We start from the raw sequence: 14,066 nt of genomic DNA on the forward strand, positions 1-14,066 counted from the left end.
GTTAAGGAATGTATTTAAGTTTCACCTTTAAGCAGGCAGATGGATTTAGCAGTAAGTAACTTTTTTTACAAACTATTTCTCAGCAGTAAATGTTCTTAACATTTGAGGAATTACAACTTTGGAATGCTTATGAAAAGGATTAATTTTACTAAAAATTTTTCAAGCCCACACAAAAGCTTCTCGAAATGGGATCTTTTGCTGCAAATGGGGATGAGAAGAGAGAGAGAGGGAGGTCTGGGGGCTTGCTGCTGGAGCAGGAAGGACATCTTGAGATCTCTGCTGATGGCTATGCTGTGAAGGGTGTTAAGATACCAAGACAAGGTAGCCGAAGAGCTGCAAAGGCCATCTACATTGTACAGCCTAGATAAGACGCCCAGAGTCTGATTTTTCATGCTGCATGGTGGAAGAATAAAGTATTTGAATCAGAGACTCACCTAACTATGCAACTGCAGTTTTATGTCTACTCTTCCTGAAGAAAGCAAGATCATCATTGGTTTAGCCTATCGGATAGGGCGATGTTTAGGTTCTACACTCAAAAAGAGTTTAGGCAATGGGATTTTGTGTGTGTGAGTTTTGTATTATTTGTCTGTTTGTTTTTGGTTTATTTTCTTATCCATCTCTCCCAGAGCTTTCGCTATTCCCACACAGGAAAGCAAATCTGTCAAGTGAAGAAGGTTTTACAGATCCATTCTGTGTCCAAAACAAACAGAAAGACCATTCCTCATCTCGTTAGTAGAAATAAAAGCAAAACAAACCAACCCCGTAACTAATTTTTTCTCATTTTGTATTTTAGATGAAAATATATCCTTTGTGTGTCTCCTGCCAGCTGTCATGGATATAATATTCATCTTCTCCCATCACCTTTCCCTCAAAACCACCTCCTAGAATTTTTTCTGACTACTATGCAATATTAGAAGTCTGACACTGGCTAAGGATAACCGTGCAGGCCAGGCTGGTCTTGTCCCACCATTCCTGTCCTCTCTTTTCTGTCTTCTGATGCTGGATGGGTCTAATCATGTCAGATCTCCTCTCATCTCTTTCTGTTTCAGCTGTTCCAGGACAGGGCACTTCTGGTGGCTCTCTGGGGTGAGGAGGAGGGAAAGCAGAAGGAAACAAAGGTGCTGAAAGCCCGTCTCACACAGCAGGCAGACAGGTAAAGAGCCCACCCCCTCACATTACTTTGACAATTCTTATCTTTAAAGGTCATCCTGAGCTTTTTCTGGATAAGTGTTCGTATTTCTTTGTTGTGTTTGCACAGTCTTTTATAATTTGGTGTTTATGAAGTTACTATTAAATATAGTATTCCAAGAGTATCATGTTGCAGTATATGTTTTGTATATATATTGCATATAATGCTTCTTGTAATTGATTTTTTTTTCAAAGATGTGTAGAGTTAAATATGCTTATAGATAATCACAATCTCTTTGTGTGTTTGTTAAAGATAGCCATCATTTAATTTAAGTACTTAGGATTCATTTTCTAAGGCAAAACAAGATTTCATAATTGATAAAAGGGATATACATTAGTGCATTGCGTATATTTGGCAATATCTTTCAGCAGTAGTCTTTGAACTCAATAAGTCATTACAATAAAATATATAAAAGGTACTACAGATTTTGTCTGATTCATATAGACTGCAATTTAATAAGTACTGAATTATTCAGGTTTCAAACTCTACTAAACTATAGTTCTCTAAAAAACAAATCCTTCAGGTTCCCTTGAAAATTTCTGGCCTTAAAACTTAGAGTGAGTTTTTGTCAGAGCAAAGCTAATGCTTCATCTTTTCAAGGTTATTAAGTTTTAGTCTTACACTACCAGTAAGAACAGTGATAGGTACATAGAGAGGGCAATTGACTGTCTCAAAAGGTTAACTGTCTTCTGGCTGAAAATGAGTACAATTACTCACCAAAAAGCAAATGACTAAAACCTTCATCTGAGGAGTTTTCAAATGCAACTGTGCAGCTCACGAAGGATGGAATTTATAGAAAGAATAAAAAAGTACCTCAAGAAAGGAAAGATTAAAGTGATTCATTACAGTGTTCCAAAACAAATGCAGATTATTTTGGCTTTGGGAAGAGAGTACACCATTTATTGTGTTTTCTGAACTTAGTTGCCTTGAAACTGTATTAACTTGTTTAGCTGTATGGCAGAAGGGGGGGGACTGAGGGGAAGACAGAGGTCACTGCATGGATCAGTTCATCCCTTTTTGCAGTACCATGAGAAAATATTATTCACCAGGTTGAACAAAGCTCTGGATATTGTTCTTCTTGGATCAAGCCTGACTCTGTTAAAATCATTGAAAAGTTTGAGATTTAATTCCATGAAAGCAGGATCAGGACAAAATTGCCTGGCACTCTGCACGTGTAAGAGATGCAGAAACTCTGCCAGCTGTCTGTGCTGAGCTGCAAGCTTCGGAGTGCTGGAAATAACACTGCAGAGGGCTGCAGCCACACTCCTGCTTCTCCAGAAGCTCTGGAGCACCAAGTGAGAATAAACCACTGAAAGAAAACATAAATGAAACAGAAGAATTAGTAGTGCACTATTAAGAGTTTTCAAATGATTTTTTTTTCTTTTTTTTTCCTTTCTTTTTTTCCCGTTAGAGTTCAGCATTTCCTACTGCTCTAACAGGCCAGCTCAAGCCCACCTGAACACAAATGTGTGATAATTTCAGAAATGGGTGAGTTTTCTGGCTTTTCAGGATGATCCAGAAAAGGAGGGAAGAGAAGGAAAGTCTGAACAGCACAGCACAGAAACACAATGGAAACACAACATAATTGGGACAACCAAAAGTGTTTAAATCCACCTAATGTGGTAAGTTCTGTTTCATTTTTTGGTTGTGGTTTTTTTTTTTTTTTTTTTTTTTGTCCCTAGGTTATTTTTTTAAAAGGAAAAAACATGGAGTCTTGTCAAAAACACCACTTTTCTTTCTAAAGAGTTGAAATGAAATATTCCCAAATGTATCCCTTTTCCAGGTGGCACGACGTAGCATGGGAAAGCACACATCCAAGGGCAGGTGGGCAGTGGGGTGGAACCTGCTTGTTACCGGTGGTCACTGACTGCATGCAACATTTTCTGGAGATGTAAATCAACACCTTCATGTGTGACCTGACCAGCTGAGCACTTGCAGATGCAGCTGAAGGCAGTAGGAAAGGTGCACTGCACTTGCCTCAAGTCATATAATGCTGAGCACTCAGTAAAACTCAGATCCCAGAGTTACCAAATTGGACGTCCAAAATTAGCAGACTGTTTTGACCTTCATCTGTTTGTACTTCAGCTTCCTGTAACAAAATCAGTAGGCTATCGCTCTGTCTTTGTGGTATTGACATGAAGATCAAATGGTCATTCCACAAAAAAAAATGGGGAAATAATGAATATGGCTAGAAAGTCAGTGAGGAGATTAGTTGGTCTGTCCTCAGCACAATGTTTAAACAGTGCTGCTGAATATGATACAACCACACAATTAACAGTGGAGCTGAAATAAAATATTGACTATCTGCACTCATTAAAGGAGCCCTGGTTGATCTGTGCACCAAATGAGTCAGGGGTCCTATGGAAATACTAGCATGTCATGGTGTAATTACAGATCACATCAATATAGTGCATGAGAGAGCAAAAGAGAAGGTTGCCCAGACAACCTGACTTATGAACGCTTGACTTTGCAATATTAATGACAAGTGTTAATAAATTATTAACATTTATATTTTGTGTGTGGTGGGTATGAAATGTAACAGAAAGCTTACCTAACCTTTCCATCAGGTACAGTTTGGCAAGACAGAGACCTAATTCAATAGCTCAGACACATGCAGCATTCAGCCAGGCTTTCCTGGGACCCTAAATTACCTCTTCTGAGCTGCAGTTAGGAGCGTGTTTTTTTTTTTGTTTTTTTTTTTTTTTTTTTCCAACCACAGAAAACAAGCTGAGAGGTTTAAAGTAAAGCAAACTTTGCTGGGGAGAAGCAAAAAGTTTGGGGAAAAAAAAAAAAAGAATAAGAAGTTGATAGCAAATATCAGTCCTCAGGCACTTGGATACCATTCCTGAGTACTAGATTCCTCCTCATCAGGGGCTGTAAAAGCAGACATCGACCACCCCATTCCTTTGGTCTTGAGCTAGCTAATGAAATTGTTGATAACTGCTTATAGAGAGTCAAGAAAATGGAATACTAACACCATTAAAAAACAGAAGATTATGTCAGGATGCTGGGATAAGTTGCTTCATCTTCTGAAAGCATGTTGCCACACTGCAGGTTGTTACTCAAAAATGCTTTTTGCAGGGGTAAACCATTTCCTCAGCTTGAAAACTAAGCAGTTTATATATATATATATATATATTTTAACAATTCTCCATGTGTATGAGTGCAATGGAAAACTATGAATTTTGTAGCAACACACATCTCGTGATTTAGAAGCCAAGTAACTCATCACTTGTAAAGCTCCATGCACTGTCAAAGAGGGCACGTCATGACAGCAATGGGTAACATCAACTATTTGGATATGCTCTTATGTAGCAAGCTACTGTGCTCCAAGAGCCAAGGAACTGCTCATCCAGCTAGCTAGCATGAAATTAAAAGGGCCTAAGACCAGGTCTCACACTGAAATTGTGTTTTCCACTAAGCAGTAAATAACTGAGGTTAACATATTATAGTATTCCACTGGCAGCAGATGAAGATTGTTAGTTCTCAATGGAAAATGAAGACTGCTTCAAAAGTTGCACTGAGAGAAGATAAAAGTTAAATTCTGTCTTAATTTTCAAATAAATTTCAGATTTTTAGTGATGTTTTCTTAATCAACAATTGACTGCTGGTTCAATATCTTTTTTTTTTTTTCCTGGATTTAATTTGATTTCACTTATATAGGCATAATCTATGACAGTTAGCTCTGCCATATATCTACCAGCTTCAATTTGCTTTCTCCAAGATGTGTAGTCTATGGTCTCCGCCAGAGCCAGCTGGGGGTATCATGTAGATACACAAAAACTGCAGCTGATTTGGAGCTATTACTTTGTATCTTCTGGCTTTTAATAACAGAAATGTTATGGCTTTTCCTTTCTTTTTCCTTTCTACTTTTGATTGATTTTAACTGACCCTCAGCATTTCACATGAAATGCAAGTTTTTTCCTAAAGCTCCTTTGAGCATACGTCATGTTGTTTCCTAAATTCGTTAATAGCTCCATCTGTTTGGCAATCTTCATTTTCAAACATCATATCATACGATATTCAGGAATAGTAAAAGGTCATTTAGGCCTTGCAGCTTTGTTCTCTCTATCTCTGAGAGTTTTTACCCAGACATCTTACATTCTGTCTGGTCTCTTGGGCAATATATTTTAATAAGCCTCTAATGCAGAACTTAATTATCTGAATCTGAAAATCCAAGCTCCTAAGCATCCTTTTCCTTTTTTTTTTTTTTTTCTTTTCTTTGGAGAGCCTCTAAAATACAGAGAAGTATATAATTTTCTTAATTACAGTTTGTTTTCTTTCTGCCATTAGCTGAACTTTTGTAATGTCATTTTCCAGCTTACGTGACCAGTATTAATTATCATGAGGTGGTTGCTCAGCACTGCGCCCTGGGGTTTTTGCTGGTGGGATGTGACTGCCCACAGCTGTGGAGCAGTCAGGGTCAGAGATACCCGCTGAGAGACCTCTGTGTACAAAGGAAATCTCAGAATATATAACATGGCTATAAAGATGGCTATAAAGATGGCTATAAAGCCATCAGTTCAGTATTTCATTGCTGGCAGTGGCTGCTGTCAAATGGCTAAGGAATGAGAGCACACCTGCGGTTTAGCCCTCCTGCTCTTGCCCTCAGAGCTCAGAGGTTGTATCTACGTCTTGTGCAGATTAGCCCCAGAAGTGCATTTCTTCCCTGTATTAGTTTAATTGCTTTTGAACCTTTCTATGACTTTAGCATCTGTAACACCCTATAATAATCAGTTCCACAGTTTAATCGTGATTGCATGAAAAAACGCTGCCCTTTGCCTCTTCTTAAATTACACAAATTAATTTACTGCACCCTCCCAAACTCTTCTGTAGTAAGTAATAGTGAATAATTGATCCCTATTAACTTTTTCTATGTTGTTCATAGCCGAGGTGGGATGTCATGGGGGAAAGCTCTCTCTTTCCCAAACAGATTACATTTAAACCTATTTAATTAATCCCCACATGGAGGCTGCTCTCTATATCTAATAGTCCTTATCTTTCTTCTATACACCTTTCCTAGCACTACCATGTATCTCACATTGAGTCACTACCTACTCGATTTCTAGTCAGAGTTGTATCAGTTGAATTGTATAAAGTCAACTCCATGTAATACATGTAAGAAAAGCTGTTCCAAAATCACGCTTTGATGTTACTTCAGATACAACTTTAGACTAGAGATCAAACTAAAGCACTAAATAGAGTCCCAGTGTGAATACATACATTTCCATGGAGCAGTACTTAGGTTTCTCTTCTAGAAGATAGTTTCACAATTCTCATTTCAAATATGTTGAATCTGAGACATGGAAAGTGTGAGAGAAATGAGAGCAAGACACTATAAATCTGTTTTCATTCCCTTTATATGGGCAAATAAAGACTTTTTCCTCCTTCACTGCTCATTACTATGGGCTAGGCAATAGCCTAGCAACTCATGACATTTTCAAAGGTGAATGGGGAAAAATAGTTTGTCAACAGAAAATTGCTAGTTGGCCCAATGAGTGTTCCTTCCTTCTGTGTGGGTATTCTGAGTTTAACTGCTGAAATGTGCTTGATTAAATCAAAGTATCTAGCTAATGCAGGAGAGTCCTGATGGCTCAGGCTTCAGGTTTCTGTAGCATTTATTCAAGATTTTTAAAAAATCGGTGATTTACTGAAGATAAGTTAGAAACCAGTTAAAGTCTACTGAATTCATAAAGCCTTGATGGAATTGTCTGTGACGTATCCATTGGCACTAGAACCAAACTTTTCTTTACAGTGCAAGCATCAAGTTTTTCTTTGCCTCTGTTTCTTGTAGTTTACTTTTAAATGTACAAACCAATATGTCCCCTAACCTCTACCTGCATGTTCCCGACTAACCTGCTCTGGGGGAACAATCAAGCTTGCTGCGATTATGTCAGAGGTATGACAAGTAAATTGCAGGCTGCATTTTACCTTTTATTTTTACCAAATAAGAAACCTACAACTGGGTGGTAATTACTATGCTGACTATCTCCACATTTTTGCTGCCTTAGAGGAGGTTAAATAATACATTGTATTTTCTTGTGAATAATAGTAACATACTGAATAATTTTGGCCATTCGCTTTAAGATCTGTCTCACAGAATCACTAGCAGAAGTCCCACCTCATGGTGAAGGTCTGTCTGGGTAGACATCAGCCACCACTGCTATTAGCTCTGTGCTGAGAAAATTACTCTGAAAATGTAAATGAGAGAGAAGATGCGTTTCAGATCATCTTAGAAAATGAAGGGGAAACAAACAACCCAGATGGGACTCAGTGGCATTTTCAGATTTGTGTAGGTCCTGTTCCCCTCTTGTTACCAGCATGTGTGCAAACAGTGGCCATGCATTTTGTACTGATTAGCCTGACGGTTTGAAAGATTAGCTTGGTTTGACGTGTAACAGTGAATGCAATTAGGAAAATAGGACCATATGTTATAAGGACCTTAGCTAGATAATGAGAACGGAGAAATATGAAAAGTGTGTTCCAAAGTCTCGGTGAAGTGATACGTTTAGCAAACAGAGGCTGTCAAATCTCAACTGACTAGACAGAAGGGCTGTTGCATGTAGTTATTACTGCAGAGGATTAACAGAACATAGTGAGTTAATGGCACATAATTTCACAAAGCAAAGACAAATAAATTAACACAGAGACACCAAGAGTCTACTTGAACTGAAAACAACATAGTCACGATCACTAATTCTGTCTAGCTATAACTTTCAAAGTTACAGATAACACATTTTAAAGAGAGCGAAAACCTGCAAGATGGTGGTAACTTGTAAGTTGCTTTGAAAATGGGGATCGAACCAGTCTGAACTTTGCACACCAATTTTGCCATGTTGGGGGAAAGTTTTTCATATTCAAAATATGTGGCTCCTGCTAATGCATTCTGAAAAGGCTTCTTCCCTCCTTTTTTTTATTTCATTTTTTTTTAAGTGTAAAATCTGCAAAGAAACCGAGGAGCAACCTGGTCAGATACTGGTAGGAAAACTTGTCCTCAGGCTCAGTCTGCTCTCTGACACTTTTGCCCTTGTCTTTACCTATGAAATCACTGTCTGCACTGCCTTGTCATTTAGTACCATGACTCTTCTTTCCCCCAAATCAAGGGTGGTAACTATGCCTACATATACTTTTTTTTTTTTTTTTGTCACTGATGAAACGTGTCTTTGTAGGATGCTTAGGATGGAGCAGCTCTCTCAGGAGCTGTTTACCAGTGCCTCCCCTTCTGACACCCAGGCCCTTCCTGCCTTCCTGTTCAGTGTGGGCTTTCTGGTAGTTTTTCACTAACCACCCTAGCAAGTTTTCTCCAACACAGTTCTTGAGTAATTCATTTTTGTTGTTACCATTTTCCCTATTAACTCCCTGCTGTTTGCAATTAGATAATTGATAATTCTTTTTTTTTCTTTTTTTTTTTTTTTTGGTGGGGGGGTAAGAGAGGTTATTTGTTTGTTTGTTTTTTATGTATTTTCAAGTCTTCCTTTTCCTCATCCATTTTCAATGGCAACTGGCAAACTTGAAGTCAGGCAGAGCTACCTGTCATAAGCAATCCTGTTGCAAAACATTATCCAAAGGTGTACAATATATTTACAAATGTTCCTCAAAATCTACATGCTTCCTTTTTCAAAACATCAACAAAAATCTCTCTGAGATCAGAGAAATGCAAACACTAAGAGAACAGATGAAACCTGCAGAAAATTGTGGTGTGTCACAATGTTAACCTGATCATCTTACCAAAGGTTATCAAACATTTAAAAGAAACCTTTTCCCTACTTACAGTGATTGTACTTTTTCTCCTGAGATGTTGTCATTACTCTTGCACACAGAAAAGACAGGATTTTTTTCTAATTTTTGCCTAATTAAAGACAAAAAATCTCTAGTAAAATAATGACTACTTCTTGGGGCCATCAGCTCTCCCAGCTAGTCATTAATCCCAAGGAAATGAGCCAGGCTTGATTGTTATTACTAAAATATATTGTTAATGTAATTTAGAGCTTCCTAGAAACAGATTTCTTAAATATGTTCTAGTTCTGCTGGTCCACATGAGAATGTGTGCATGAATTTATCCACATAAAAATTAGAATATCATTGCAATAAAGAAATTGAAAGTGTTGCTCAAACAACAACAAAAAGAATTTAAAACAGCAATGGAAATGACAAATTTAATTTTAACTTTGTTACATCATGGCTGGGTGCCTTTCTGGAAGACAAGTGTCAGGTACCTGTTACAGAAGGTGGGGTACATAGATTTCCTTTTGGTCTCAAAAAAAAAAAAAAAAGGAGAGAGAAGAGAGGAAGGAGTGAAAAATGAAGCAGTCATTAGGGAGTAGTGGTGTGTGCAAGAGGCTCCAACATGATGGGTATGAAGGGTGCAAGTATTGTGGCAACGATTTAAAGAAGGACAAGGCGAAGTGTGAATTAGTTGAGAGAATGGATGAAAAATGCAAAATTTTTATCCCAGGGACTGAAGAAGCAGATATTTATAAACACAGCCCAGAAAAGTACTTTAGGCTGAGAGGCCGCTGGTGTGTTCTCCTGCATTTTCCCAGCATTTTGCTTCCTCTGGGGCACAAACTGTGCGATCAGTTTTTTCTCAGACAGCGATTTCACCGCAATGGGGAACAAGTCATATCTGACTCCTGCAAGCAGCGTGCTGAAGCCGGCTGACAACACCCAGGAGTGAGCCATGGTGATGGTGTTCTGTGGGGACCAGCTCAATCAGTGCGCAGGAATTAATGCCATCAGGTTTTAGCACATGAGTTTTCTTCTTGTCTTCTCTGAAAGTCGGTGAGAAGTTTCTCTCTTTCTTTTTTTCTTTTTTTTTTCTTTTTTCTTATTGACTATTGAGGTTGGAGAATTTAGTCTAAGATGGAGTAAGAAATAAATAAAATATTCATATACGCCAACAAATTTAGTCAGAAATAACTTTTTTATTTTTAATGTTTGAGGTGTAGAGCTGAGTTCTAAATATTTCTCTGTTTTCAGAGGATAATATGAATCGTATCTTGGAAAGACAAGCACACCAAAACTCCCTCTTTGTAATAATTTGAACACAGATGAAAAATAGATATATCTGAGACCTGGGAAGTTCTTTAATGTGAAACTCTGTAAACAGAGTGGCAGCTAAAACAGACTCCAGTCTCTGTTTAAATAGTGTCAGTACAGAACTCAATGACTCTTCTTTCTTCTTGAAGCTTTGTTTCATAAGGCTGGAATTAAGTCTAAAGAGATCAGGATTTAACAGATGGGCTGTGAAAATGAAAATGTGTGTGTTGTACCTCTAGTGGACTCTTATGTCCTTTCTTTCACGATTGTCACCTCTTAAATGTATGTGACAGCAATAACCCTGAATTTGGCCTGAGTTTTGCAACAGAAAGTGCTGTGTTAGGAACAATATTCACAGTTTGGTGGCATCTCTGGACTCTCTGCTATCCATGGTTATGTTCTCAGTGACTTCGCCAGCTCTCACCTTCAGACAGATGAAAGAAAAGAAGTCAAATGATTGAAAACCCCATAAAACCATTTTGGTCTCTAGACAGTGATTTCCAACGCATGGCTTATGGCACAAGACATAATTATGGTGCCCCAAAGTCCTTCTTGTGCTGTCACTCTAGTACTGAGAGGCTTGGCCTCCTCGTTCCCCTGACTTGGGCACATTGCTGAGGTTTTCGTGAGACACGCAGGTGCCTGTCGTGGGCCAGCAACATGGCATGACTGTCTCAAAGGTCCCCCCAGACCCCTGTGCTGTCCAGGTGAACCATGGTGAAGGTATGTCCTCCTTCTTATTAGCTTATAACCACTCCGAAGCTGCACTTTTATATCAGCAATATGTTTATACCAGCATAATTACATCCAAAACCAACAGTGCTGTGTCAACAAGGCCCAAAGAGTCCCATTTCGTATGCTGTACTTCTTTATTATTTTTCCTCTCTCCAAAATGATTTATCTTGGGTTGTTATGATGCATATTTGGTGGTGCTGGCTGGTTAGTTTGAACTTCTGTTGCTGACGTTCCCGTGTATGTGTGACGGAGCTGATGCATCCCCTGCTCCCTCAGGCAAACAGCAAGGGTAGCTGACTACGAAGTCGCCACATGATGAATGTAAAGTGTCAGCCAGGAAAACTATAATATTACAACATGAAGAATGTGAATATGAAATCACATCACAGCTACCTTAGCTTGAGCAGAACAGACTGACTGGTGATTAGTAATCAGGAAATAAGGAAAACACCCGTATCTGTAATAATACCCAACCACCTGCGAGTTACATCTATGAGCAATGCACAAATTATCTTTTCTACATTGTCTTAAATCAGTATTTTTTCCATATTTTACAGAATTAACTTTCAAAAGTGTTGCTGTAGCTATGATCTCAATGCACACGTGCATGCAGAGGAAGGTGGCTCACCATGTGGAGGGGAGGACCAGCAGTGCTGCAGAAGAATTCCTGCTCAGAGTCTGCTTTTCAGCAAGCCCCACATGAACATCTGACCCCAAACCTACTGAAGGTAAAGGGTGACAGAGCACAGGAACAGGTTGCCCAGAAAGGTTGTGGATTTTCCTTCTTTGAAGATATTTAAAACACGCCTGGATGCTATCCTGTGTAACATGCTGTAGGTGACCCTACTTGATCAGTGGATTGGACTAGATGGTCTCTGGAGGTCCCTTCCAGCCTCAACCATTCCGTGAAACTCCTCCATGGGCTTTGGTTAGCTTTGTCGTAGGCCCGAACAGAGTAAAGATCAAATGAAACAAGGCATACTGATGAAAAAGTCCTTCATCGAAGAGGGATGCGTTTTGGTTAGTTGGTGCATTAAATCATGCTTCATTGCATTCAGTTTATTTGTTTCCTTGCTCTGAATATAAAGTTAGAAACCGGTATGTCACATTGTCTGCAGGGCCCCAATGAAAAGAAAACACCTTAGAGAAATTTTGATTTGATGGACGGAGTAATTGCTGCATGCTTCAGGCTACCGAAGTACCCAGCACCTAGATCACACATGAGACGGGGGATCTTTATACAGCGCGGTCCCATCTGTAATTAGTTAGTGAGGGGGCATTGTTTTCTGCCTTTCCGGTATGTACAGAGTGATTTCTGCTTCGCTGATGACTGTAAACATTGTTCTAAGTACTATTTTATGGTCCCTGTAGGAATAGCAATGTAAACAGCATAATTATGTTCACCTTTGAGGCATATCTAGAAACTTTGTTCTTCCAGAAGAGTGATAACAGAAATGAACACTGCTGACAAGGTAAACAGAGAGACACAGCAACCTGCTTGTTAGAGACAGCTAATGCTTGAGGGAACTGTGCATTCACCACCATTGTAAAAAATGGCTTTATATATTTGTCTTGTGCACATGATGAGATTTATTCATAAATGTATTATTACATGGGATAAATAATAAAAGCAATACATTTTAAAATCTGACTTCTTCTGGAGAATACATGAAGACTTACAATTAGTAAACCGTATTTCTATGTATAGTTATTATGGGTGCCATAGATAGCAGGCATATTGGTGTCTTTTTACCCACCCTTCTCCAGAGCAGGTATTCATTTGGAAGACACATACTTGCTTCAGACTTTACCTTTGCTTTGTCTAAACAGAGTGTAAAAAGGTTCCTGCTTTAGCCTCTTGGGTTGTCAGCTCTTCACAGGGAGCAAACCTAAGGAATATTTCCTATCCCTTGGATTCTTCAGTGTAACACAAATAGTTCATTTTTCACAACTTAGGTATTCTCAAGGGTTTTCAAAACTTGAGATAAACATATAGGTAAGGTTAGGGGTTATTGAACATGATTTAGTCAATCGTTTTAGCTTTAGCTAGCATAAAACAGCAAGATCAAAAAAAAAAAAAAGGAAAAAATAGTCTATATATAATTCTGAGAAATTCTCTACAGTTTTCTTTGTTACTATACCAAGACTGAACATTTCTATGTTCTGGCTGGAAACCCAAGTGTTTTCTTTTTGAAGCTGCCCTTTTCTTTGGCTGTGCGGCTTTTGGGAGAAGGGCTAACATCTGTATTCTTTCTTATAGGTGAGTTAGCTCCACTCAGAAAACAGAATTTGGAAAACAAATTGGAGTGGACTCTTTTTTCAATATTTTATACTGAGGTATCTTCCTAATTTAAATAGAAATCCTAATATCTTCATGACCCTTCATTATTACATAAATTTGGGTTAATTACATTTGGGTGACACTTTCCTGTTGACAGACCTTAGGGCAAATGCTGGGTTTTAAAAACACCAGGGGAATCACGATACAGTACTTTCATCGCACTGAAGACAGTTTCATAACAGAAGACAAATTCTACAAATAGATGCACCTGCTTATCTACAGATGGAGAATATAAAGTGCGTTATTATTATGGAACTTCTGAATGCAATTTATGTTTTTGGCTTATTCATAAATTATATTCACATTTTCAGAATAAACATCTTCAGCTTCCCACTGCAGAAAATTATCTGCAGCTTTTAAATGCTGCTTTTCATCAGATTAGCGTTGTTCATAAGATAGTGTAAGGTAATAAAGGTACATTTTCCACCTAACCGCATTTGGGATGGAAAACACCTAAAGATAACAATAACAGCAATTCTTGGCATTACTATAGCAACTTTCTTCCAAAGATCTCCAAATGCTTTCCAATAAGTAATTAATTAGGCCTCACAGCACCCTGGAGAGTTAATTACAAATTATCAAGCATAATCTCAAACTGTTCCCATTGAAACTATTCTTGTACTCTTTCCAGAGGAAAACAAAATATGCTGGCTATAATACTATGACCTTTCACTCCCCTGCTTCATTTTGAAAACATAATTAGATGAGAATTTAAATGTATCTAGTTTTAGGAAAAGCTAATATAATTACTGCCTGACCACA

The 14,066-nt window shown here is 38.3% G+C and overlaps 1 long non-coding RNA gene across 1 annotated transcript; it reads left to right on the top strand.

Annotated features, from left to right (window-relative positions):
- The first annotated feature begins 203 nt into the window (after positions 1-203).
- LOC310901581 lies at positions 204-12,711 on the top strand. Its single transcript, XR_014585915.1, has 3 exons — positions 204-1,153; positions 2,601-2,811; positions 11,521-12,711. It is a non-coding gene; the product is annotated as an uncharacterized lncRNA (long non-coding RNA).
- The last annotated feature ends 1,355 nt before the right edge of the window (positions 12,712-14,066 follow it).

This window comes from Anser anser (assembly GCF_964211835.1).
Source record: "Anser anser genome assembly, chromosome: 6".
Classification (NCBI taxonomy): Eukaryota; Metazoa; Chordata; class Aves; order Anseriformes; family Anatidae; genus Anser; species Anser anser.